Source organism: Perca fluviatilis, chromosome 5, assembly GCF_010015445.1.
Source record: "Perca fluviatilis chromosome 5, GENO_Pfluv_1.0, whole genome shotgun sequence".
Taxonomy (NCBI): Eukaryota; Metazoa; Chordata; class Actinopteri; order Perciformes; family Percidae; genus Perca; species Perca fluviatilis.
The window spans coordinates 3,110,030-3,135,479 of NC_053116.1; the positions used below are offsets into that span (position 1 = coordinate 3,110,030).

General features: G+C 42.3%; 1 protein-coding gene and 1 long non-coding RNA gene across 3 annotated transcripts in view; both read right to left on the reverse strand.

The window, feature by feature from the left end:
* LOC120558537 (zinc finger protein 239-like) overlaps window positions 1-25,450 on the reverse strand; it is a 360,504-nt gene that overhangs the window by 250,750 nt on the left and 84,304 nt on the right. The gene's annotated exons all lie outside the window — the stretch shown is intronic.
* On the reverse strand, window positions 11,183-19,824 carry LOC120559426. 2 transcript variants are annotated; one of them, XR_005639267.1, is made up of 3 exons: window positions 17,214-19,824; window positions 15,034-15,099; window positions 11,183-11,319 (listed from the first exon to the last, which is right to left on the reverse strand). It is a non-coding gene; the product is annotated as an uncharacterized LOC120559426 (long non-coding RNA). The 2 variants fall into 2 exon arrangements; XR_005639266.1 differs by lacking the exon at window positions 17,214-19,824 and adding an exon at window positions 15,205-16,587.

Sequence of the window (25,450 nt, forward strand, 5' to 3'; positions counted from 1 at the left end):
GGTAAGTAGGCTAAGTTACCGAAAGCAACACTTGAAATGCAACAATGCATCTGTAATATATTCTCCTATTGTAAATTAATGATTTTCTATTGGAGCAAAACATTCATCGTGACTATATGACCTCCCGGTAGCACTAACTCAGTAATACAGTGGGCAATAAAGCACCGTAAAGAAAAGACCTTTACCACAGCAGATGTGGTAAAAACACTACCACTTGTGTCCAAAGCGGCCACTAGAATCAACACGAACTGAAAGTTACATAAAGTCACATTAAGAGGCATAACAACGACGTGATTTCAACTAAGTAGTTTTGTTTGACTATGTGTTTTCAACTGATCATCTAAGACAGAATAAGTCAAATATAGCACATATTTTCAACTGATAATCTAAGACAGGATAAAATAACGGAGAAAAACAAATTGTCAGGAATCCCGCCTTCTGAGTTCCTGTTTTCCGGCTTTGAATCTGTGTTTTCCATGAGTTCCTGAACGTACCCTGTCTGGTTGCCTGGCGATGAAGCAAGGCGGGAGAATCTGCAACCACCCACACCTGTGTCTCATCTGCAATCTGCACACCCTGTGACTATACAAATCACAACACCAACCTCCAGGATCTGTGCTAGGCTAAGCTAGAGGTGGGGGTGTCAGATATGGCGTTATATATGTGTCACATTCCTGAGCGAGTAATTGTATGTTTTGAGCACAGAGAACTATATTTTGCAAGCACATTACATTGCATTTTGAACAGAAATTAACACTCACAAAAACTAATTAAGTTTGAGTAAACAAAAACCTATTTCCTGCACAATAAATGTATTTGCATGTCTTTCTCTGCTCGCAGGTAGACACTGCTGCGCTCCGGTCCTGTCTCCCTCGCTCTCAACCTCTTCTCTCTGCGCACTCAACTCTAGACACGCTCGCTCAGATTTTCACAGCGTTACAAGTGTGCCACAAAACCAACCAATCGCAGAATCAAAAGGTCAATTCTGATTGGCTGTTCCGTCTCCAATTAGATCGCAAGTAGCAGGAAAGACATATCTACAGGGAAACAGTCTTTGACACAACACCTGCAGTGATTCCCCAGCAAGGGGTATCTCTGCTGTAGCCAGTGGGTATTTGGAAAAATTTGGGGAGCAGCTTAACTAATCAAAATAATAATTTAATTATGATTGATTTAAAACAATATATCAGCTAAAACAGCTCAACACATATGTTTAAACATATAGCGAAGTACTCAATGGTAGAAATAAACAGCTAAAAGTGGCCTACTGACTTAGCTAACAGTTGAAATGATTAGCTAAAAGTAATGGATGACTTTTGAAACATTAACCACACTTCAATTAAAAGGCCTAGCTAGTAGAATTTCTGACAAAGCCAACCTAAATGTCTACAGTTCAATTGCATGAAAATGTGAGAATATTCACTTTAATATGTTAGTGTGAACACATTGGGAATTGATAAGGCAGGGTATGTGAGTTTATATGACAGGGATGTGGGGGAACCTCAGACCCGAAGGGTTGGAAAGCACTGATCTACAGTATTTTATATTATTGACCGACCGGTATATTACAGACATGCCTTAATAGTTGTGTTAATCACAATACCGTTGTTTGATTTACATACAGTGCCTTGCGAAAGTATTCGGCCCCCTTGAACGTTTCGACCTTTTGCCACATTTCAGGCCTCAAACATAAAGATATAAAACTGTAATTTTTTGTGAAGAATCAACAACAAGTGGGTCCCAATTATGAAGTGGAACGAAATTCATTGGCTATTTCAAACTTTTTTAACAAATAAAAAACTGAAAAAGTGGGCGTGCAAAATTATTCAGCCCCTTTACTTTCAGTGCAGCAAACTCTCTCCAGAAGTTCAGTGAGGATCTCTGAATGATCCAATGTTGACCTAAATGACTAATGATGATAAATAGAATCCAGCTGTGTGTAATCAAGTCTCCGTATAAATGCACCTGCTCTGTGATAGTCTCAGAGGTCCGTGTAAAGCGCAGAGAGCATCATGAAGAACAAGGAACACACCAGGCAGGTCCGAGATACTGTTGTGGAGAAGTTTAAAGCCGGATGTGGATACAAAAAGATTTCCCAAGCTTTAAACATCCCAAGGAGCACTGTGCAAGCGATAATATTGAAATGGAAGGAGTATCAGACCACTACAAATCTAGAAAACCCGGCCGTCCCTCTAAACTTTCAGCTCATACAATGAGAAGACTGATCAGAGATGCAGCCAAGAGGCCCATGATCACTCTGGATGAACTGCAGAGATCTACAGCTGAGGTGGGAGACTCTGTCCATAGGACAACAATCAGTCGTATACTGCACAAATCTGGCCTTTATGGAAGAGTGGCAAGAAGAAAGCCATTTCTTAAAGATATCCATAAAAGTGTTGTTTAAAGTTTGCCAAAAGCCACCTGGGAGACACACCAAACATGTGGAAGAAGGTGCTGTGGTCAGATGAAACCAAAATCAAACTTTTTGGCAACAATGTGAAAACGTTATGTTTGGCGTAAAAGCAACACAGCTCATCACCCTGAACACACCATCCCCACTGTCAAACATGGTGGTGGCAGAATCATGGTTTGGGCCTGCTTTTTCTTCAGCAGGGACAGGGAAGATGGTTAAAATTGATGGGAAGATGGATGGAGCCAAATACAGGACCATTCTGGAAGAAAACCTGATGGAGTCTGCAAAAGACCTGAGTCTGGGACGGAGATTTGTCTTCCAACAAGACAATGATCCAAAACATAAAGCAAAATCTACAATGGAATGGTTCACAAATAAACATATCCAGGTGTTAGAATGGCCAAGTCAAAGTCCAGACCTGAATCCAATCGAGAATCTGTGGAAAGAACTGAAAACTGCTGTTCACAAACGCTCTCCATCCAACCTCACTGAGCTCGAGCTGTTTTGCAAGGAGGAATGGGCAAAAATGTCAGTCTCTCGATGTGCAAAACTGATAGAGACATACCCCAAGCGACTTACAGCTGTAATCGCAGCAAAAGGTGGCGCTACAAAGTATTCACTTAAGGGGGCTGAATAATTTTGCACGCCCAATATTTCAGTTTTTTATTTGTTTAAAAGGTTTGAAATATCCAATAAATTTCGTTCCACTTCATGATTGTGTCCCACTTGTTGTTGATTCTTCACAAAAAATTACAGTTTTATATCTTTATGTTTGAGGCCTGAAATGTGGCAAAAGGTCGAAAAGTTCAAGGGGGCCGAATACTTTCGCAAGGCACTGTATCTCCGTGTGTGACTAACATCATCCTTCACAAGCAATCTAACATTAGCCCAGCATGGATAATGTCTATGCATCCAACATATTCATCCGAACACACCTAAAATGTTACAATACAGACACTTAAAAGAAGTTTGTAATACTGGTTACATAGATATTGTGTTTTATTAACCTTAATTCTGTTTGCCAAGGCTATATTTTATTGACTTGCAAAGTAGCTATCCGTTGCTAACGTTAGCTAGCTTGCTAATTTATGTCAAAAAGCAGTAGCTAACTAACGTTACTGCCAAGATATGGTTTCATTTTAAGACAGTGTAAACACATGACAACACTTGACGAGTCTATAACACCTCTCTGGATTCTAGTGAAACCATATCTTGGCAGTAGTTAGCTAACGTCTCTGTTTTTTTAGATAAATTAGCAAGCTAATATAGGTTGCTATATTAGCTTATAACTATATTCAAGTTAATAAAATACGGTAATGTAACCAAAGTATTAAAAACTACTTACATGTGGCTATAGTGTGACAGGCCTACTGCTGTTCAGTCTCGCATTGCGATACCTAACTTATAGCTAGTTACAGTGCTGCGAGGCCTGTTCAGATGACATGTCGGCTGCTGTGTGTGAGCTAACTAGATTGCTTGTGAAGGATGGATCAAACTAACGTTTGACACACAAGGAGATATGAGTCAAACAAAACAACAGCATTATAGTACACACAAATATTAAGACATTTCTGTGATATAGCTAAGTCAATAATACAAAATACTGACCAAAATATGTTTTAATCCAGTAACATTAGTCGAACAGCTCCACTGTAGTCAGTATTTGCTGTACCAACAGGTGTTGACCGAAAAAGATTGTTCCTCCTAGATTTTTGTTTCCTGATATTGCAATCTAATTGGAGACAAACAGCCAATCAGAATTGACCTTTTGATTCTGCGATTGGTTGGTTTTGTGGCACACTTGTAACGCTGTGGAAATCTGAGCGAGCGTGTCTAGAGTTGAGCGCGCAGAGAGAAGAGGTTGAGAGCGAGGGAGACAGGACCAGAGCGCAACCGCTTCTACCTGCAAGCAGAGAAAGACATGCAAATACATTTATTGTGCATGAAATAGGTTTTTGTTTACTCAAACTAAATAATTTTTTTGCGAGTGTAAATTTCTGTTCAAAATGCAATGTAATGTGCTTGCAAAACATAGTTCTCTGTGCTCAAAACATACAATTACTCGCTCAGGAATGTGAAACATATTTAACGCCATAGTCAGACAGAGTTACAACATGCACGGGTATGTATGGACTTGGCTAACTCTGGGGGTTACGGTGAATAAGCTAAAGTCCCAATAAGTCGGCGTGATCCTTAACAATGTTTGCACTATACTCTTCAGGTGTGATGCACCATTCAGGATCTCTGTTCATGTTTGTGAGATACAAACAACTTTTAAACAAAGAAGAGCTGCTGCTGGCTAACAGCGGTCTTTGGAATCGGCTTCGGCCGTGACTCTGGAAGACTTGGAGTTAAGCTTTTCTTTGAGAAAAGAAAGAACAGCAGTGAAGTCATTCCTAAAAAAGGAAGATGTGTTAGTAGTTTTACTGACCGGATTCGGCAACAATTTAATCTATCAGCTAGCTCTGCTATCTTCTTCGTTGCTCTGCTTGGTTGTAGTGTGCAGAGGGAATTTAAAAGACAACCGTTTATCCCGCACCTCGGATTGAGCCCTGCCAATGGGGAGTTCCCAGACCCAACATCTTGATGTGGGTCTGGCTTGTCAGGCTAAGATAGGCCGATGCGGGATAGGATATAATATCACACAAACTTTAAAAGATCAACTTAAATAGACACAAGTGGACAACTCATAGTTTGCAAAAAAATTATTAAAAAAATTAATACCTCGTAAAATGGCGATTAACACCTTTTAATGGCCTTAATTTTTACAAATTTGATTTACTACCGTTTAATACTTTTTAAAACCCCGCAGACACCCTGCTTTAAGGCACCCCACCATTCTCGCTCTAACTTACCCTACTCTCGTAAGGGGGTTGTGGTATACCGCACTACCGCGGGAATTTCTTGCTTTTCAACCACGATAAGAAAAAATCCATACCGCCCCAGCCCTAGTAACCATCACCTATACAGTCCTACGTGAAAACCTATTCAATAATTGGTCCTTCGAGCCGGAAGTGAACTATTGCCCACATCTCAGAATGCAGCCTAGTTTGATATACAGTGGGGCCTTACCAGAATCAGCACGTCCAAAGCAGCAGTTACAACATCCTTTACCTTAGAGACTATGAAATGAGTTTTGTCAGCAACATGCAAACCATTACAACTCCTAGATATCTGCACACAGCACAGTATGCAACAAATCTATAAGAGGACCACCTGGGTAAACCATCAGCATTGTCCGCCCAGTCATTCCGTTGCTCCAACCCATTAAGTCAGACAGGCAAGGCAGCTTTATTTGTATAGCACATTTCAGCAACAGGGCAATTCAAAGTGCTTTACATAAAACATAAATAGCAGTTAAAAGCAATACAAAAATTAAGAACAGATAAAATACGCTTCAGTAACCGAACCCCCACTGACAACAGCTATCTGTGGTCTCCCCCTCAATTCACACCCCTGACCTTTAGTCATTATGACCAAAAGTCTCTCCTGCAGAATCCGCCAGCCACCCATGCCTACCCCAGGTTCACCATAAAAGAACTCATCTTAACCCAGTACGTTTACAAGAGAGACTTGCAGTCGCTCAGAGTCCTGGCATCAGGTTGCCCTCGAACTCATCCATGCTTCCTAGGGGTGGTACGGTTCATGAAAAAACACCCGAACCGCTCGGTTCGCTAGTCTCGGTTCGGAGCGTGTGTGTACCGCACGGTTCGTCAGTACACTGTTAAGCTGCACTAACCTCTTACTGCCGTAGTGCCCACTTTCGACACCAATGTTAAAACACTAACTGGAAATGACGAGCGGGATGGGCGTGACAAACGCAACCCATGGCAGCTGATTGGACGATTGCGTCACATGGATCTGGCTGGTCCCAAATTTCAAAGCCAGACTATCATGGCGGCTCGTTCAGAATACGATCTCATATTGTACTAAAATAGTTTACCGAAACGTGTTTCTGAAAACATTTTAAGCGAGAAATAGGCCATGCAGTGGCTGAATCTGTCTTCATTTCAGATCGACAAAGGTCAGTTTAAAAGATTTTCGTCAGATTTTGAGAGACACCGAGCCGACCGCTCCTCAAGTGGAGTGGGTTGCCGCTGCTGCAGGTCACGTCACCTGCAGAAATGTCCAGTGGGAGAGAGGCTGCCCAGAGCTGGAGGATGCGCCAGCGTCGTTTATAGTCTGGTGTGTGGGAACATTTTGGATTTCACGTTACCTATGATGAAATAAAACAATGAAACCGTGACCCTAAAACCGTGATACGAACCGAACCGTGGGTTTTGTGAACCGTACCACCCCTAATGCTTCCTGTTTCCGCTTTTGTTCCGCTGAAAAAGTGTGGTGCACGACCTCTGGCACTTTAAATCCTGGAGCGCTAGCGAGATCTACGTCATTTTGACATCACATTGTCGCTCGACAGGCGGTAGAGCATTTGCCTAAAGGCTCTGACACACCAACCCGACGGCCGACCTTTGGCAGAAAAGGCAGTCGGATTGACTGCCTACCCGAGTTGGTCAAAAAAGTGACCATAATGGCAGCTCTTTCGGAATACGTTCTCATATTTTATGAAAATCAGTGTTTCCCACACATAGACTAATGTGTGGCGGTGCGCCGCACTATCAACACCGGCCCCCACACGTTGCATTTCGTGAACTTTTTTTTTTTTAAACGCTATTTAAAACATGTTCATTCAGCAGCATTTCTTTCCCTACTCTCCTCCGTCTCTCTGTCACTTCTGTCTCGCTCACATACACACACACACAGCTCCTCCCACCGTGCGGCGTTTGGTGTTTTTAGCCCCAAACATCGCGGCAATGGTTATAGTTAGGGTTAAGGTAAGGGTTAGCTGCCTGTAAGGCGACGTTGGAGGCTTAAAACACCATCGAGCCTACCGTGCACACAGCGTCTGTCTCCATAAAGGAGAGAAGACGGCTGGCAAAATTCACAAGTTCATGAAAGGTTGGTATCTATCTCGTTAACACCTTTACACAATCACCGACCCGACTCTTAGCAAGCAAGCGATTGTGCTAGGCCTGCACGATAAATCGTTATAAAATCGTGATCTCGATTCCCAATTTAATTTTTAAATGACTTTGATTTAAAAAAAAATTATAAATAAATAAATTCGGCCTTTATTTTGAAAGGACAGCTCTCACAAAGTTCAGGGCTTCACCCTCAGCCAATGACAAAGCATGTTTTAGTCACATGTTTCACTCGTCGAGCGAGCGGGGTAGTTTGGAAATAAACAAAATGGATATTGATGAAAACCCAGGTACTAGTGACGAGAATCAGCCAACCACTCAGTCTCAAACTGAACTTGTTCCGAAAAAAGGCTCGCATTCGGTGGTGTGGAAGCATTTTGGATTCAAGCAAGAAGACGATGGTCAGTCTGATGTGATTTGCAAGACCTGCTTTGCCCTTGTTGCAGCACCGCAAGGTAACCCCACAAATCTTTACCAGCACCTCAAACGTCACCACAAAGTGCAATATGATGAAGCCATACAAGGCAAGAGGTCCGAAAGTCATCCAAAAAAGCAGACATCTATTACGGACACCTTGCACAATGCAACGCCATACGCACATAACTCCAGCAGGAGTAAGGAAATAACAGAAGCCATTGCTTACCATCTAGCAAAAGATATGGTTCCAATATACAACATAGAACGTGACAGATTTCAAAAGATGAGCCATACATTGGGCAAACGCTACTCAATACCATCCCGCAACTATTTTTCATACGTTGCGCTGCCAGATATGTACAAGAAAGTGCGGACTGTAGTCGAGGCAGAAGTGCAGGAAGCGGAATATTTTTCAGCAACGACGGATTTATGGTCCAGCCGAACAATGGAACCGTACACGAGCCTAACTGTCCACTTCATAGCGACTGATTTCACCATGAAGAGCAAGTGCCTACAGACTGCTTTTTTTCCCGACGACCACAAAGGTGAGATCTTGGCACAGGGACTGAAGTGTGTGTGTGTGTGTGTGTGTGTGTGACACACCAAGTTAGCCCTTGTACTGTAGGGCATACTACTACTACAAATAAAAATAGTTATTTGTGATACTACAGACTAATAGTTTGTGTTGTACTCATTCAGATTTGTTGCATTTTTCTTCTAGAAAATGCCATGAAAGATCCACGAATTGACCGTGTCATAGGCCTTTGCAGAAAGATTGTGAGCACTTTCAGTCATAGCTGGCTACGGAGGAGAAACCTTGCCATCGTCCAGAAAGAGCTCAAACTCCCTGAGCATCAACTGAAAACAGAATGCCCAACAAGATGGGGAACAAGGCAAGAGATGATTCAGAGGATCCTAGAACAGCTTCCAGCCATTTCACAGGTCCTCAATGATCGAAAGGTTAGACACCTAGTGCCCACATGGCAGGACATAGAAGTCCTTGAGGCAATGAACAACACCCTAAGTCCTCTGGCTGAATTCACCGATGCCCTCTCTGGAGAACTATAGGTCAGCATTTCCTCTGTGAAACCGGTTCTCCATCTTTTCAAAACCTCTGTTTTGGCTGTGCAAGAGGATGCCACAGAATTCACAAAATCAATCAAGTCAAACATCCTGAAATATCTGCAAGAGAAGTACAGTGATCCCCAAACTCAGGATCTACTCGACACGCCCACAACCCTCGATCCTAGGTTCAAGATGAACTACATCAGTGCGGAGAAGAAAGCCACAGTTAGAGCGAGACTGACAGACGAGATGACTGGCATAACTCTAGCTATGGTAAGGTCATTTCCACATTTCAATACAATTGACTTGGCTGTTCAGTACAGGGGGCAACATTGTGACAAGCCACCGTGCATCACTAAAGCAAGAGCATGTTGATAGACTTGTGTTTCTGGCCAGGAATTTTTAAGTGCCATATTCAGGGTCACATATAGGGTTATGTGAGAGGCCTATGTCCCAAAGAAAATATCATTTAATTTACTCTTTTGTAATGGCCAAATTAATATTCATTTTCTTTTGTCACTTTCAGGCTTCAACCAGTGAAAGACGGGGTCAGGGAGAGCGAGAGAGATTTCTTTAGGCATTGAAGTAGGACAGGAGGACAACAACAACAGCGTGTGTGTGTATGTGTGTGTGTGTGTGTGTGTGTGTGTGTGTGTGTGTGTGTGTGTGTGTGTGTGTGTGTCCCGCCACAAATTGCTTTCTAATCTGTGGGAAACACTGAAAATAGTTCACAGAAACTTTTTAAGTGAGAAACAGCCCATGCAGTTGCTGAATCTGTCTTCATTTCAGATCATGGGTTGGAGTGTCAGGGCCTTAACAATCACAAAGTTTGTGGTTCGATCCCAGGCCCTGCAGTCCAATCTCAAAGTGTATGAATGTGAGTGAAAGGACTAGAAAAGGGCAATGGAAATGCAGTCCATTTACATCCTTCTGTTGGCCGAGAAAAGGTTTGAACTCGCAAATTGCCGCTTTGTTTTGGAAGACTGGCTGCCAAAAATCGCCACTTACGACCTAATTAATTAGCATGAGGTAAACGCTGTCTAACGGACATGTAGACAACAGAGGAACAGCAGAAATTAGCTGCAGCTTTACCAAAATTAAGGCTGAACAGAACCATTTTGGTACAAACATTTACTCGCCATGTGGCAGATAGCCCACTGAGACTTGCTTGCCAAACAGAAAATGTGACCGCATTTGGAAACTGGTGAGTGTTAATTTCAGACCCTGCATATGGCTCTGTGGCCTACCTGCGCTCAGTCCAACGTACAACTGTCTTCCCGCATGGCCAGATCATGCATAGTCCCAACACAGTTATTTATTTTCCCGATTAGAACTGTAGCAGCACTAACTGGGGCTCAGCACACACACAAACGTTCTCCCAGCCATGAATGCTGTGTGGACTAGCCAGACCTTCATGCCCAGTGCACTCCTAAAATAAAATAAAAAACCAGGCTCTCTTGAACTTTTATGCTCTTGACTTCTGCAGATTTTTTACCCCTTTCTTTCCCCTAAAAACCCTGTTAACGTTGTTCCTACCTTCCTCTTCATCATCTTCACTCTTCACAGGGACAGGAGTGAATGGGAACTTGGTGATATCAGCCTCCTCCAGCCCTTGAAGCTGCTCTCCCTCCTGACTGCTCCACAGTTCCTCCTGTTCCTCTTTAATGTGTGGGGGGGGCTCTGGCTCCTGCTGGTCCACACTGGAGCTACACTTCTGCTGCTCAGGGGGAACCTCTTTTTTAACCACCAACAGCTGCTGCACATCTACAGAAAACACAGAGAGAGAGAGAGCATCAATAGTACACAGTCTCTTTTCAAATCTCTTTACGTGGTAAAAAAACTGGTATTTCATTTCACCTGAGGCTTATCTCATTCTTATTTAATTTTCTGGTCTGGCTGGAATCCTACTTAAAGAACAGGGACTACTTTGTGTCTATAGATAAACATCTGAGCGGACAAAAATGAAATGCGGAGTTCTTCAAGGCTCCATTCTGGGGCCTCTTCTGTTTAACATCTACATGCTTCCACTGGCTCAGATAACAGAAGACAGTTGAACTGATTATTTGTCTATAAGCGTTAACGTTTGCTGTGTGATTACATCAACACACAATCACATGACTTCTCAAACCTGATGGAGGCACTTCTTCAAAACGTCACCATTACCTTCTGTTTCCATGTGTTGAGTTTGTCTCTGATGAAGCTGTGAGGACTGAGCTTCCTCTTCATCATCTTCACTCTTCACAGGGACAGGAGTGAATGGGAACTTGGTGATATCAGCCTCCTCCAGCCGTTGAAGCTGCTCTCCCTCCTGACTGCTCCACAGTTCCTCCTGTTCCTCTTTAATGTGTGGGGGGGGCTCTGGCTCCTGCTGGTCCACACTGGCGCTACACTCCTGCTGCTCCTCTTCACCAACAATCACTTCCAGAACATCTTGAGGTAAAGCTGAAACACAGACAGTGTGAATATTTCTACAATTTAGCATCTACAATTCCATTAAACGTGGCAAAATCCAACACTGAAAATTATTCAGCAACAATGTTAAGAAGACGGTTCCTCAAATTGAAGGATATGTTGATTTTGTTTGTCTTCAATGACTGTAGACTAAATATATCTGAGTTTTTGTTAGTAGTTAACACGCTTCTATTGTGAGTCCGAAGGAAGCGTAGCTCTAAGACGAAGCCCAGGGTTCACCACAAACCTGTTGAAGTTTCTAAAGGCTGCTTTAGGCTGCATTCACACGTCCTGCATTGCTACTTCGGAGTAGATTCAACACCAGGGCCGGTTCTAGCCTGCTATATTAGGGTGGGCAGGTAGAAGAAATAGCTAATAATAATGCTTATTAACTCAATGCGCACACACACAGACACACACACACTTAAACTATGCGTGATGCGCACACAGTGGCTGCTCCAGCCATCTCTTTTACGAGTGAGTGTTGGAGAGAGAGGGAAAGAGAGAGAGGGAGGTGCGTTTGCTGATGAGTATGAAGTAGCAGTAAAGTTGTAAAGAGTTGTGTAAAGACGGGGTCGAGGCTGCCCACCCAATCACAAGTTAGAAACGCTGCTGGTATTTTGTGTGCTATTTTTTCCATTGGCTGAATACATTTTATAAACTTCTGATTGTGGGCAAGACGCACGTTTGGGTAAACTGACCGGGGATTTCCACTGGATGCGTAACAGCTGCGGACCGGCTCCGCTGCGTGTCTGCTGCGTGCTCCGCCGTCCGTCAATACCCACCGGGTCCGGATTTGTTGCGGAACGGCTGCGGCCGTAACTGACAGCTGTAGTCACAAGGACCCACAAGTTCTCGCGAATTCAGGTAGAATAGAACCACAAAACCAACAACAGTTTGTTTCCATCCAGAGGAGTAGAGGGGAAACGACTCTGAGCTGTGTTTTCAAGGTGTAGTTCAGGGAAATATGATCTGCCGTGAGCACGGTGTATTTTATTTTGAAAATTAACCGGATATTTATTTTGTTTCTGTGCTCGACTTCCTGTCCCGCACTATCTGCCGTGTGCTGAATTGCTGCGGAGCTCTCCGTCGTCCGTCAAAAATAGAAGCTCTGCGTATCTGCTCCGGAGGGCTGCGGACTGACGGAACTGGGACGGAGTCGGGACGCAGACGTTCCGCAGTCTGTGGAAATACACAGATTGACTTTAATGGAAACCTAATGACTCAGTCGACGTTCCGCAGACGTTCCGTAGACGTTCCGCAGACGTTCCGCAGACGTTCCGCATCCAGTGGAAATTGCCGGTAAGCCCCATGTCCCCAAGCTGGCGCTGGCCCCGGGCAACACAGAACCAGAAATCGGCAAGCCAAATGAACAGGAGCACTTCATCTGCTGGCCAACATTTACTCCTTTACATGTGCATATATACAGGGACAGTGAGACGACTATGTTTACATGCTCAATTATATTACACTATCATTCTGAATATGACAATATTATACATTTGATACGGGTCATGTGAACAACATATTCTGTTTGGATGTTCAGAATAAGGTCCATTACCGAATTTAGAATTTTCTGATTAAGATGTGTGCGATACATCGATAATATTCAGGATTTAGAAGCATTCTTTGGAGATGTATACACACATTCAGAACGTGCGTCTCCATCAGGGTTTTTACTGCAGAATGAAAGAGGGATGCTGTTATCACACGCTCCAACACATCCTGCACCGCTGGGAAACTTTAAAAAAAACATCCTGTTTTACAAGACTGCATGTAAACGGGTAGCCTGGAAATCCAGACCCAAATCCGAAAGATTAAGGGTCTGGCACTGAGTAATTAAAATGGCCCAACTCGAGGGGCGGCACCAAGCACGCATTTAAAAATCTCACTGCACGCAATTGGATAAGACTACGACCAATCATAACAATACACAGGGTGACGTATCCAGGGCGTATACCCATACGCTTAGCTACCAGCGGAGCTAACTGGTAAATTAAACTGTCGTCATGTGTTTAGCTCGCCTCTGGCCCACCTATATCAGATACACAAATGTGATTGGTGCAGCTCAGCTACAAGAGCATAGTTAATGAGCATCATTAGTCAATGCCAGAGTGACTTGCTGAGCAAATTCAAATTGTGCTCTCGCGAGAACTCTGGATTTCCAGGGTAGTAAACGGGAACATCGGAGGATAACTTCTAGGTTACTAGTGGTGCAACGGATCGTCATTAATCCGTTCCAATAAATATCTTCGGTTCGGCACACACGTGATCCGCGGATTGATTTCTGAAAAAAAAAAGTTGTGCGCATGTTCAGTCCACACACAGTGTGGTCATGGTGAGTGGAGGAACGGAGGAGCTTGAACGCCCCGCGTCATTTAAATCCCCTGTAAGGGAGCATTTTGGCTTCCCTGTCAAATATAATGATGAAGGAAAGAGGTTAGTGGATAAAACTGTGACGGTGTGTAGGCACTGTGGAACAAGAAAGCCATATGACAGCGGAAACACATCAAGCATGGCCACGCATTTGAAGCGACATCACCCCGGTGTTTCACTGACAGGAGTGAAAACGAAAGCTGCTCAACAACCTCTTATCACCGCGGCATTTAAGCAGCCCCTTGTTGCACAATCAGACCGGGCTAAAGCCATCACAAACGCTATCGGTGTGTTTATAGGTGCAGACATGAGGCCATATTCGGTTGTGCAAAACGAGGGCTTTAAACACATGCTGAAAGTGCTTGAGCAACGTTACGACATCCATGTGAACGGAGAGCTATGTGACGATAACCGCTCACTTTATAACAGCACACTGGGAGATGGGAAGTCCGGTGCTGCAGACACGCCCCCTCTACGAGTCACACAAGCACTCATCTTGCGCAGGTACTGACACAAGCAGTGGAGGAATGGAAGATAAAGAGGCCCAGTACTAGTAATATCCCAGTCACAACTGATAATGCCAAAAATCAAATAAATGCAGTGAGTGAGGCAGGATTTTTTATTTGTCTTGTCTTTTTTTTTTTGCTGATCCAAAAAATGATCCGATCCGTGACTCTGATCCGAGAAACGATCCGAATCGTGAGTTTTTTGATCCGTTGCACCCCTATAGGTTACATTGACAAAAACTGAGCTGCAAAATACACAGCCACGCACACATACTTACAGACTTTGTTGTGATTTGATGCTTGTTATGTCAGTTAATGAGCTTTGTGTGCAGGATTAATAATGCCCTAGGGAAGATTTCAGCTGTTTCTGTTGTTTTAACGCATGGATATTTTTAGATATTTCCAACATTTTGGCTTTTTTTCCCCCAACATTTTGTCGTTTTCAGCAATTGTGACCATTTAATTTCAGATTTTGTTGCTTATTTTGACTTTTTTGTCTCTTTTTCTACATTTGTTGTTTTCAACTTTTGTCACTTTTTTATTAATATTTTTTGGCACTTCTTTCGAGGTTTTTGGACACATTATTTTTGTTTATGATTTTTTTTTCCGTTTCATTGCTCAAAGATTAAAGCTTCTATATACATGTATATACACATAGCTTCTATATACATGTATACACACATAGTTTCTATACACATGTATAGACACATAGCTTCTATATACATGTATACAGCTTCTATATCCATGTATAGGCTACAAAGATAGATTCTATATGCATGTATACACACACATAGCTTCTATTTAAGATGTAAACGTGTCCCACCTGTCCCCTGGTCCGCTGACAGCTTCCTCTCAGACTTCATTTTAAAGTTCCTCGCGGCTCTGCGACCTGTTTCAGGAAATACAAACAACAACACGTTAGCAGGAGCTAGCTGCTAGCGGCTAACCTTAGCTTTAGCACCGACTCCCTGCGACATTAAAAAAGAAAACAAACCTGCTCTGTGTAGCTTTGTTTCAGCTTTTAAAACCACATCCAGAAGCTTGGGACGTTTCTTTCTAAACACTAGCGCGTTTTACTCCGCCGTATTCATACCGATGTGACACATAAACAGTTAACGTTAGTTCCGGGGACGGACGGTATTACGGGTCGTACCAACAACCTCCGGGCAGACGTTTGTTTACTAATGCAACCGCGAGTTTCTTCTGTTGCCTAGACTCAGGTTTGACTATAAAATAAAGAAACACGGGCGTCCAATGCCGGAAACAAGACGGCACTGCACGGCTCTCTTCATTCAACCACAACACAGTTAAAACATTTTATCCACTTCCGCTTTTCCCGTCACAATAAAAGCTCTATGGTTTACTGTAACTTCCTCTTAACCCTCCTGTTGTCCTCGGGTCAAATTTGACCCGTTTTCAAAGTTTCTGTATCAGAAATATAGGTTACTTAAAACCAAATTGCCTCAAAAATAACATGGATGGTTCCATACAACGCATTTTGCAAGTAAAATGAAGGAGTGGCTCACTACTCTCATTGAATTGTGGGGGTTTTATTCAACTTTATAGCATTTGTAAAGAAATTGAAATGGTTTCAAAAGTTTCCTGACTAAAACGCTGACATATACCAGTCTGTGATCCACTCCACATCCTCTGATTTTAATTGTTAGTCAAAATAATTCATAATTTGTGCTTTTTTTAAACTCAGAAAGTAGGTATAAGTTAATATTAATGAGGTTTATTGACCATGAATTCCAGAAATAAGTGTAACACTAGTGGTAATAGGTTGGAATGATGTTTGCTAAGAAGATGTAACACAGAATGGGGTGATCATTTATACTTTACAGACAAAACAGAAGGAGGGTTAACCTTCAGCTGAGAGGTAACACATTAAAATACCTTACACTTAAACGACATTTAAGCTCTTCTGTGTTTAAATAAATAATGTTACAGCTGTAACGCTGCTAGAATCAGATATCTAATTAAAATATCAGTAACAGAATGAATACATGACCAAATTATTTTATTAAGGAAATGATGGAATAGTAACTTGATCAATTGATTGATCGGCAAATGTTTTTTGGGGGGGATTTTGACGGTGTTTTCTGCTATAGGGTTGTGTGGTTGCATATTGAGAAACGACAGATTGACAACACTTTGATAATTGGAATTAAAGTGACTGCTTTCTGTCTTCACATGTTGCCGTTAGTGATGTCTGAAGCCGTATGAAGCTCAGACACAGAGACACCTGCTGGTTTCTAAAACACACAGCAGCTGTTCAACACCATCAAACTTCCCCAGCTGATTACAGACATTAAGACATTTTTTTTCTATTCAAAGTTCTCTGAAATGTCTGTTTAAATATGTAAATGATGCATTATCTAATGCTACTATAATATATAAAATAATGTTCTTTGTACCAGTCTGAAAGAAGACATGTTGTGGAATAGAAATAGATTGGAAAATGATCCCACGTTTTAATGTTTAAAAAAAGGATCTTACTCTTTAACAGAAAGGTCGACCTCCTTAGAAGTCCTTTCCATAATTTTGTCAGACACTTAGAATAATAATCTGAGTCTGTCAGCGGCAAAACAAGCACTTTTGTGAAGGTAAATACAAGCTGCACAATTGTCCTATTAACTTACATTGTAGCTTGTCGGAAAACTAGTAATCCCTGCGTCTCTACTTAGGTTTGTTTCTAACTGTTTTAACAGTTTGATGACTGGGAATCCAGTACCCATAGGTGGTTTTCTTTCCGGGTTTGGCTCACGTTATTGTTGTCTAGTTTAGTGTCAAATTGTCATAACACAGACATTGCTGTTTTGGTTAATATTTTATTTGTCATAACACAAACAATGGCAACTTTGCATTTAAAGTAATTTGTGTCAAAGAACTTGCCAATTAAGTGTTGACTGTGCGAGACTTAAGTGTCTTGCAGCCAAGTCTTTTCCCACACTCAGAGCCCCTTAACAGTTTTTACCCAGCAGTATCAGTCGTACGACTTACCAGGACTTCAGTATTTTTCAGAGAGTTTAAAGCTGACTTGAGGTTATCTTGTCTCCTTCCAATCATCATCAGTTTCTTGTTTGAAAGGTTTTCTCTAAAAAAGCCAACACATCTATGACTTTTGAGCGTTGTACGCCAGGCAAATCTTTAGTTACAAACACTGCAGGTCAATCGTTTGTCTCCTGTGGGAGTCATCTTGTGTCTCTTCAGACCTTCATTCCCTTTGGCCAAATCTGTTCCCAGACTCAGAGCAGCTGAATGTTTTCTTACGTCTTGAATCATGTTTCAGAGAGTTTAAAGCTGACTGAGGTTCTCTGGTCTCCTTCCAATCAGCACGGTCATCAGTCTCAGGTTCAGAAGAGTCTCCAGTCTGGTCTTTAGTCTCTGGTTGTAAAAGTGGATGTGGATGTGAGTTCCTGGCTGATTCTGGTCCTCCATAGTCTTCTCCATCAGCTTCTGTCCAGGGTTTCACAATCCAGTGGTGCGCACGTTCGCATAAAAGAGGCGGTGATTGCACAGCATGATCGATCGCAAACATCTACCGGAGCCACATATTTTACATAAGAAGAGCAAACTATAATTCTACATAAATATGAAGAACACAGACACAGTTTTACAGGCAAAACGCAATACAGTCGCGGCTTACTAAAACAGGAAGGAAAGCTGGCAAAAAAATAGCCGACGCTGTAAATGCGTAAATTACAACGCTTATCATCAACCCATCAGTCAGGCACAAGATCTGACCATAATTACACTTATGGTTTCCATAAACTGTCGTTGCTTTAGCCTATTATATTATCAGTTGCAACCCTGGCAGTGGGAAGCGATCACGAGAGCAAATAAAAAATATAAATACATAATTCAAGCCGATGTGTGGCATTGGCAACACACGGCTCAACAAGCTGAAAAATAGTCTATACGTAAGAGCGCTGCTCTCTCTCTCCGCGCACCGAGCTCCACCAGATCTTCTAAGAATGGTGACGCCGTTATCAATCGAGTATTAACTGGTCAGTAGGCGGAGCTTTTACACCGGTTGATCTCTAATCCCCAACATAAGTTATCACGGTGATTGAACCAGGTAACAAATGATCCACCATCGTGATACACTAAACCCTGGGTTGAACCTGAAGTTACCACGTTAACGCCAAATCTTGCTTCGTAGTACAGGCCTCTGGTATAGGTGAAAACAACGCTCTGGGTGGTTTGCATTTCTTTGAACCAATCACAACGGTCTTGGGCGGCGCTGAGCTCCGGAGGCAGCAACGGTGGCTCTGCTAAATAGTCTCGGGAAGGAACTTGTTTTGGTGGAACATTTGCACCCCGCAAAAGAAAACGCCACATCCAATATTATATGAAGTTAACTGTTACACAATACAGTAACGTGAACTTATCTGTAAAATTACAAGAAACTAGTGATCTGCTTATAACTTAAAATGCTTTCAGATCAACTCTTCTCTGTGCTTGGACCTTAGCCAATGTTTTATCCTTATTCCAACTATTCTTACTAATTCACCTTCTACTTTTTACATTGAAGACAGCAATCCAGTTTAGTTAAATATATGTACAAAATAAAATATATACAGTTGTGGTAATGATAAGTGACTTCTGGGAATACAAAACATAACTGAGGTGAATAGATAATTAAATAATAGAGAAGCTGTATGGCCCTAATCACAGAACGTGCGTCCGTTAATCACGCGTCAAAAAATGTGTGCTATATAAAGAAATTTGCGATCTCAGATTAACTCACAAGTTGCAGCTCTGAAATACAGATTCATTGTTACACAGCTTGTTAAACTCTCATCACTCATCTGACAGAAAGTTGGAATCATCTTTCGGCTCCTTTGTGAATGTTACTGCGTGTGTTTGTTGCTGTCCTGTCCCTTACAGGAAGTTGATCCTTTTATATTCCCCAAAACATCTGGTCTTGGTCAGAAAAACCTGAACAGCTGTTCTTGTGGAGTTTCACGTGACACAATAACTTTTTACTCTCCGAATATCGGCTTCCGCAAAGTGTGCAGCCGAGCGGCTTGTCCTCCGTGTGAATGATCATGTGCACCTTCAGATTTGGCCTGTTGTTGAATCTTTTCCCACACTGAGAGCAGCTATATTTCATACCATCGACAGAGACAGACTAGTCTTCAGTCTCTGGTTGTGAAAGTGTCTGTGGATGTGGTTCTGGTCCTCCACAGTCCTCTCCATCAGCTTCTGATTCCGTGTCTTCAGCTGCCTCTCTGTTCTCCTCAGTTTGACTCTGACGGCCGACACACTGAGGGTTCCTGAGCTGTTTGTACCAGGTGAAGCTTTGGTCACAAACGCTGCAGCAGAACAGAATCTTCTTTTTAACCGTGTAAGACTTAAGTGTCTTGCAGCCAAGTCTTTTCCCACACTCAGAGCCCCTTAACAGTTTTTTCCATCGTACGACTTACCGGTACTATTTGTCAGAGAGTTTAAAGCTGACAGAGGTTCTCTGGTCTCCTTCCCATCAGCACTGTCACCAGTCTCAGGATCAGTGGATGTGAGTTCCTGGCTGGTTCTGGTCCTCCACAGTCCTGTCCATCAGCTTCTGTTTTCATCGGACCAACACATTTATGTGTTTTGACATCAGAACACCAGGCAAATCTTTTGTTACAAACACTGCAGCTGAATCTTTTCTCATGTGTGACCCTAAACTTCCTCTCTGTGTAAAAGATTTTTTACAAACTGAGCAGCTGAAAGATTTTTCTCCTGTGTGGATTCTCATGTGTTTCTTCAGATGTGACTTGAAGCTGAATGTTTTCTTACTTCTTGAATCATGTTTCAGAGAGTTTAAAGCTGACTGAGGTTCTCTGGTCTCCTTCCAATCAGCACTGTCATCAGTCTCAGGTTCAGAAGGGTCTTCAGTCTGGTCTTCAGTCTCTGGTTGTAAAAGTGGATGTGAGTTCCTGACTGGTTCTGGTCCTCCACAGTCCTCTCCATCAGCTTCTGTTTCCATGTGTTGAGTTTGTCTTTGATGAAGCTGTGAGGACTGAGCTTTCTCTTCATCATCTTCACTCTTCACAGTGACAGGAGTGAATGGGAACTTGGTGATATCAGCCTCCTCCAGCCCTTGAAGCTGCTCTCCCTCCTGACTGCTCCACAGTTCCTCCTGTTCCTCTTTAATGTGTGGGGGGGGCTCTGGCTCCTCCTGGTCCACACTGGAGCTACACTCCTGCTGCTCCTCTTCACCAACAATCATTTCCAGAATGTCTGGAGGTAAAGCTGAAACACAGACAGACATACATTAAATATAGGGCTGGGGGTAAACAATTATTTATTAAACGACTAATTGGACGATTAATATAACGAATATTTTTCTGTTTAATAAAAACCATAATGTATCTCAAATAAATACCACAAAAATCTTAATATAATTTATTAAACAATAGTTTTGCACAGCAAAAAATATTCTGCTTTACACAAAATAAAATAAATAAAATTATTTTACTGTTATAGAAAATGAAAGGCCAGCCTGTTTACTCTTTTACAGTACCATCATAACTCTCTTGTTCAAAAAATTCAAAAGTTGTAGTGCAAAAATAACACTGTGCAGTGCACAGTATAGACATTCCTGAGATAGTTTAACAGCATAAAACTTTGGTGGTGCTAGGCTAACAATTTTCATTTCTTGGGCGACAATACAGAGTAGCGCCGCCTGCTGTTATCAAGACGTATTACGTTTCTCAAGTTGGTGTCGGGTGAGTGTGTCCCGTGGCAGGTTTTTGGACCTCGGGGACGCGACTGATCATATCGACGGGGTTTTCTGTCAACAGTCGGCTAAATGTGTCTACACCTTTAGTTGAAGAGGCCCAGCAGTTGGTCAACAAGCTACAGCAGCTTCTTGCATCAGGAGGATTTGAGGTCCCTCAATGGGCTAGCAACAGGACAGAGGTCATCAGCCAGTGAACTATTTTAGTACAATATGAGATCATATTCTGAACGGCCGCCATGACAGTCTGGCTTTGAATTTCCGGGGAAAACAAACCCATGTGATGCGTTCGTCCAATCAGCTGCCGGTTTTCATTTCTTGGGCAACAATACAGAGTAGCGCCGCCTGCTGCTATGGAGACGTATTACGTTTCTCAAGTAGGTGTCGCCTCAGTGGGTTCCGTGGCAGTTTTGTGGACCTCGGGGACCCGACTGATCATTTCGACTGGCTTTTCTGTCGATGGTCGGCCGTCTGGTGTGTGTGTCTCGGCTATTAGACTACCGTTAGCTTGCAGATGGATTAAACGGTTTAAATGCTGACAGCTAAACGGTGTAAAAGTCTGACTGTATTTCACTGTAGAGGATTCTAACAGCAGGACGTACAACAGTCTGCTGCTAAAGCTATGAACTAAAAGACACAAACTAGCACTATGGTCACTGCTGTTGTTAGAAAAACAACACACACACACACACACACACACACACACACACACACACACACACACACACACACACACACACACACACACACACACACACACACACACACACACCAGTGTTTCCCACACAGACTATTGTGTGGTGGTCCGCCTCACTATCAACCAGCCGCCGCACATTGCATTTTGTTATTATTATTTTTTTAAACGCTATTTAAAATATGTTCGTCTGCATTGGGGCTTTGTAAATTATAGAGTGTGGTCTAGACCTACTCTATCTGTAAAGTGTCTCGAGATAACTTATGTTATGATTTGATACTATAAATAAAATTGAATTGAATTGAATTGAATTTCCTTTCCCTGCTCTCCTCCGTTTCTCTATCACTTGTGTCTCGCTCACACACGCACACGCACGCACACACAGAGCTCCTCCCACCGTGCGGTGTTTTTTTTTTAAGCCCCTAAACATCACCTTCCAGGCACCGTGGCAATGGTTAGGTTTAAGGTTAGTGCCTGTAAGGCGACGTTGGAGGCTTAAAACACCATCGATCCCACTGTGCACACAGCGTCTGGCGAGATTCACAAGTTCACTAAAGGTTGGTATCTATCTCGTGAACACCTTTACACAATCACACATTCACAATCACCGACCCGACTCTTAGAAAACAAGCGATTGCGCCCTCTTTAGAAAGTTAACTAGTCGCAAGTTTGCGGTAAAATGCAGTTGGGTTGTCGAGGTCAAAACACTATATGTAGCAGCTGTGAGTAGGGCTGGGCGATAAAACGATCTCGATATGGGATCGCGATAAAATTCGGGTCGATAACTATGATTAACTTGGACATATTTTACTCGAAATAGATAGATCTAACAGCCTAACACACAGCAGAAACAAACGCCATTCCATTCCAGTAGGTGGCGGTAATGCGCAACAAAAGTTGTTTGCCAACCGCCAAAAAAACATCAATAGAAGAACTAGTTTTTGGCTTGGACGTCAAAGTACCTGCAAAGCACACGCCCATTGCCTACACAGAGCATTGTATGAGTTACCGGCGGTGAAGAAAATTGAAGAAATAAGTGGAAGTGGAACCGAGGGGCATGGTCAAGAAAGCGACGTCGAAAGTGAACTTGCGTTATCCTCCAAAGCCGAGGAAATTGTTGACAAAAAAGGTAACAAAACGTCAATTATATGGAAGTGGTTTGGATATCTCAAAAGTGACGAAGCGCAGATTAACACGGTCTGCAAAATATGCCGTCGGTCTGTGTCGACCAAGACAGGAAACAACAAATCTTTTCCATCACTTGAAAAAGGTACCATCCCAGCGACCACACCGAGAGTTTGAAAACGCGGGCCCATGTTAACGTTAGTCCGCCCACAAGTTTTGTCCAAAGTCCTAGTGGTTCTCATGCTGTTAGCAGCGTTAGCGGGGCTGAAAAACAACAATTAATCGTGTTGTTTTTTGCGACCATTGCCCCATATGAAAAGCGATCAAAAGATTTTTTTTCTTGAGATGTTTGCTGCCCTGCCAAAATGAATGTGATAGTAGTCACAGCTTTTTGTTTTATTTACATTTGCATTTACATTAATAACTTGTACTGTTTTGTTACGGCAGATAAAGTATGTTTGCACAGTTAACTGTTAAATTATATTCTATTTTTTATGTTAATAAACTTAATTCTAAAGTTTAACTAATGAACCCTCTGGTTTCTTCAGGCTTCAGTCATTATCAGGATACCAGGGCTTAAAGTGAAAAAACATCCTGAGCCTGAAACTTTTTTGGAAGAGGGGGGGCTAAAGTCCTTACATTACACATCACAATTACAACTTTACATTGCTTAGCTTTTCATAAACTCTGGGACAAGGCCGTTATGTTTAAATAACTGCAGGCATGAAAACGGGTCAGGGGTGAAAAAGGTGAGAAGGATATTACCCCTCTAGGGGGGTCCGGGGGCATGCTCCCCCAGAAGTAAATTTTAAATATTCCATATTTTAAAGCATCAATCTGATGCATTTTGAGATACATTTTTTGCCACCCAACAGTGTAATATTTCAATATGCACTCATTAAAGTTAATTTGACTGGCAAAACAGTTAAAGTCCTTCTGACATTACACAATAATAAAAGTAATAATTTTTAAAAACTAAAACGTTTTGGATCAATTTTTACTTCTTCCAACGATATGTTAAATAAAGAGTCAATGTGGATTCACATATTGCAATAATATCATAATCCTACAATGAATCATTGTGAAAACTAAACTTTACTACTTTGGCCAGGTCATCATCAAAAAAGAGAATTAGTACATTCATGATTTTGTCCATTTTGATATTAGCTGCTTTATTTACATTTATTAAAAACATCACATTGTTTATCTTTTCATATAGCTAGACATCTAGACTCTGGGACAAGGCCGTTATGTTTAAATACCTGCCATGCTGATTCCAAACAGACAGCTTTGTCAAGGCAGATTGGACTTCAGATAGCTACAGTGAACGTGCACACACGTACTGTTTGTATCACGGTCGGTCAGTAAAGGAACAGTCGCAGTCTTAACGGTAGCGGTCGTTGCCGGTAACGTACTCGTATTACAGAGTGCACGGACCGAAGCTTTGTGACTAGCAAGCCATGTCTTACCGCTGCTGTCGTCCAGTATCTTCCTTGAACATGCGCTGCAGAAGCGCCCGGCTCCCTCAGTTTGAGGCACCAAGTGCTAAACGGCTTCCCTTTTCCTCTTGGCCTCCATTCATGCCCAGCGCCATTTGTTTTAACTACTTTCTCAACTAAAGCTGCCTGTATCTACATGCTCCAAGTTTGATAAACTTTGCCTCCATTTTTAGCTAGCAGTACACGCGGAGACCAAACCGCGACTCTTTCGGCCCAAGACCCCTACTTTGCATCTGATTGGCTAGAACTCGTTTCATTGGTAGGTGGAAGTTCGATGATTGGTTAAACCCAGCGAATCAAAAACAAATCCCATGTGGGCTTTTCTTTTTCTAAAATATTCATATGCCAGAAATCCGGCACCAGGCCCGATTACTTTCAACCCTGTGTTAGTTAGAGCTGCGTTCCTCTTATATGACTGGTATGTGAAATCAATTGACTCGAAAATATTAAACCGCATGCAAGTTTTTTGTTTTTTTTTATTCGCGGCCGCACGCCAGAGATCCGGCACGGCGCCGTAATATTTTAAGCCCTGGGATACTCTTCAAACTGGCTGCATTATGAAATTATATATCGTGATAAATATCGATATTGATCAATATGGAAAAGATTATCGTGATCATATTTTTTGCCATATTGCCCAGCCCTAGCTGTGAATCAAATAAACGTATTATTAACAAATAATGTTATGTCATTTTTTACTCTTACACTGAATGTTTGCTGCTTCAATCCAGATGAGTATTGAAAAGTATTTTCCGTGACTGAAAAAGGCACGTGTTGAGGAGGACCAGCCTGAACCAGAGGTATCAGTCTGAAACAGAGCTGAACACTCTAACCAGTGGAATTATTTATGTTTTACAATATTTTCAGGCTTCAACTAGTGAAAGACAGGGGAGAGAAAGAGATAGATTTGTTAGGCATTGAAGTAGGAGATGAGGACAGCATCCAACTGCTTGCGTCTCTCTCTCTCTCTTTCTCTCTCTCTCTCTCTCTCTCTCTCTCTCTCTCCGACAAGAGGCCACACCCACCCACCATATTCAAAAATATGTATTTCAGCTCGTAGCTTCTTATGTGATGAAATGTATTGTTTGACCTCCCAAGTGTTCTCTAGCCTGGCAGAGTCAGACTCAGTCTGGAACCTCCCAGTCAACAACTTCCTTAGAGAACGGTGTGTTACTGGATGCAGGGCTCTCAA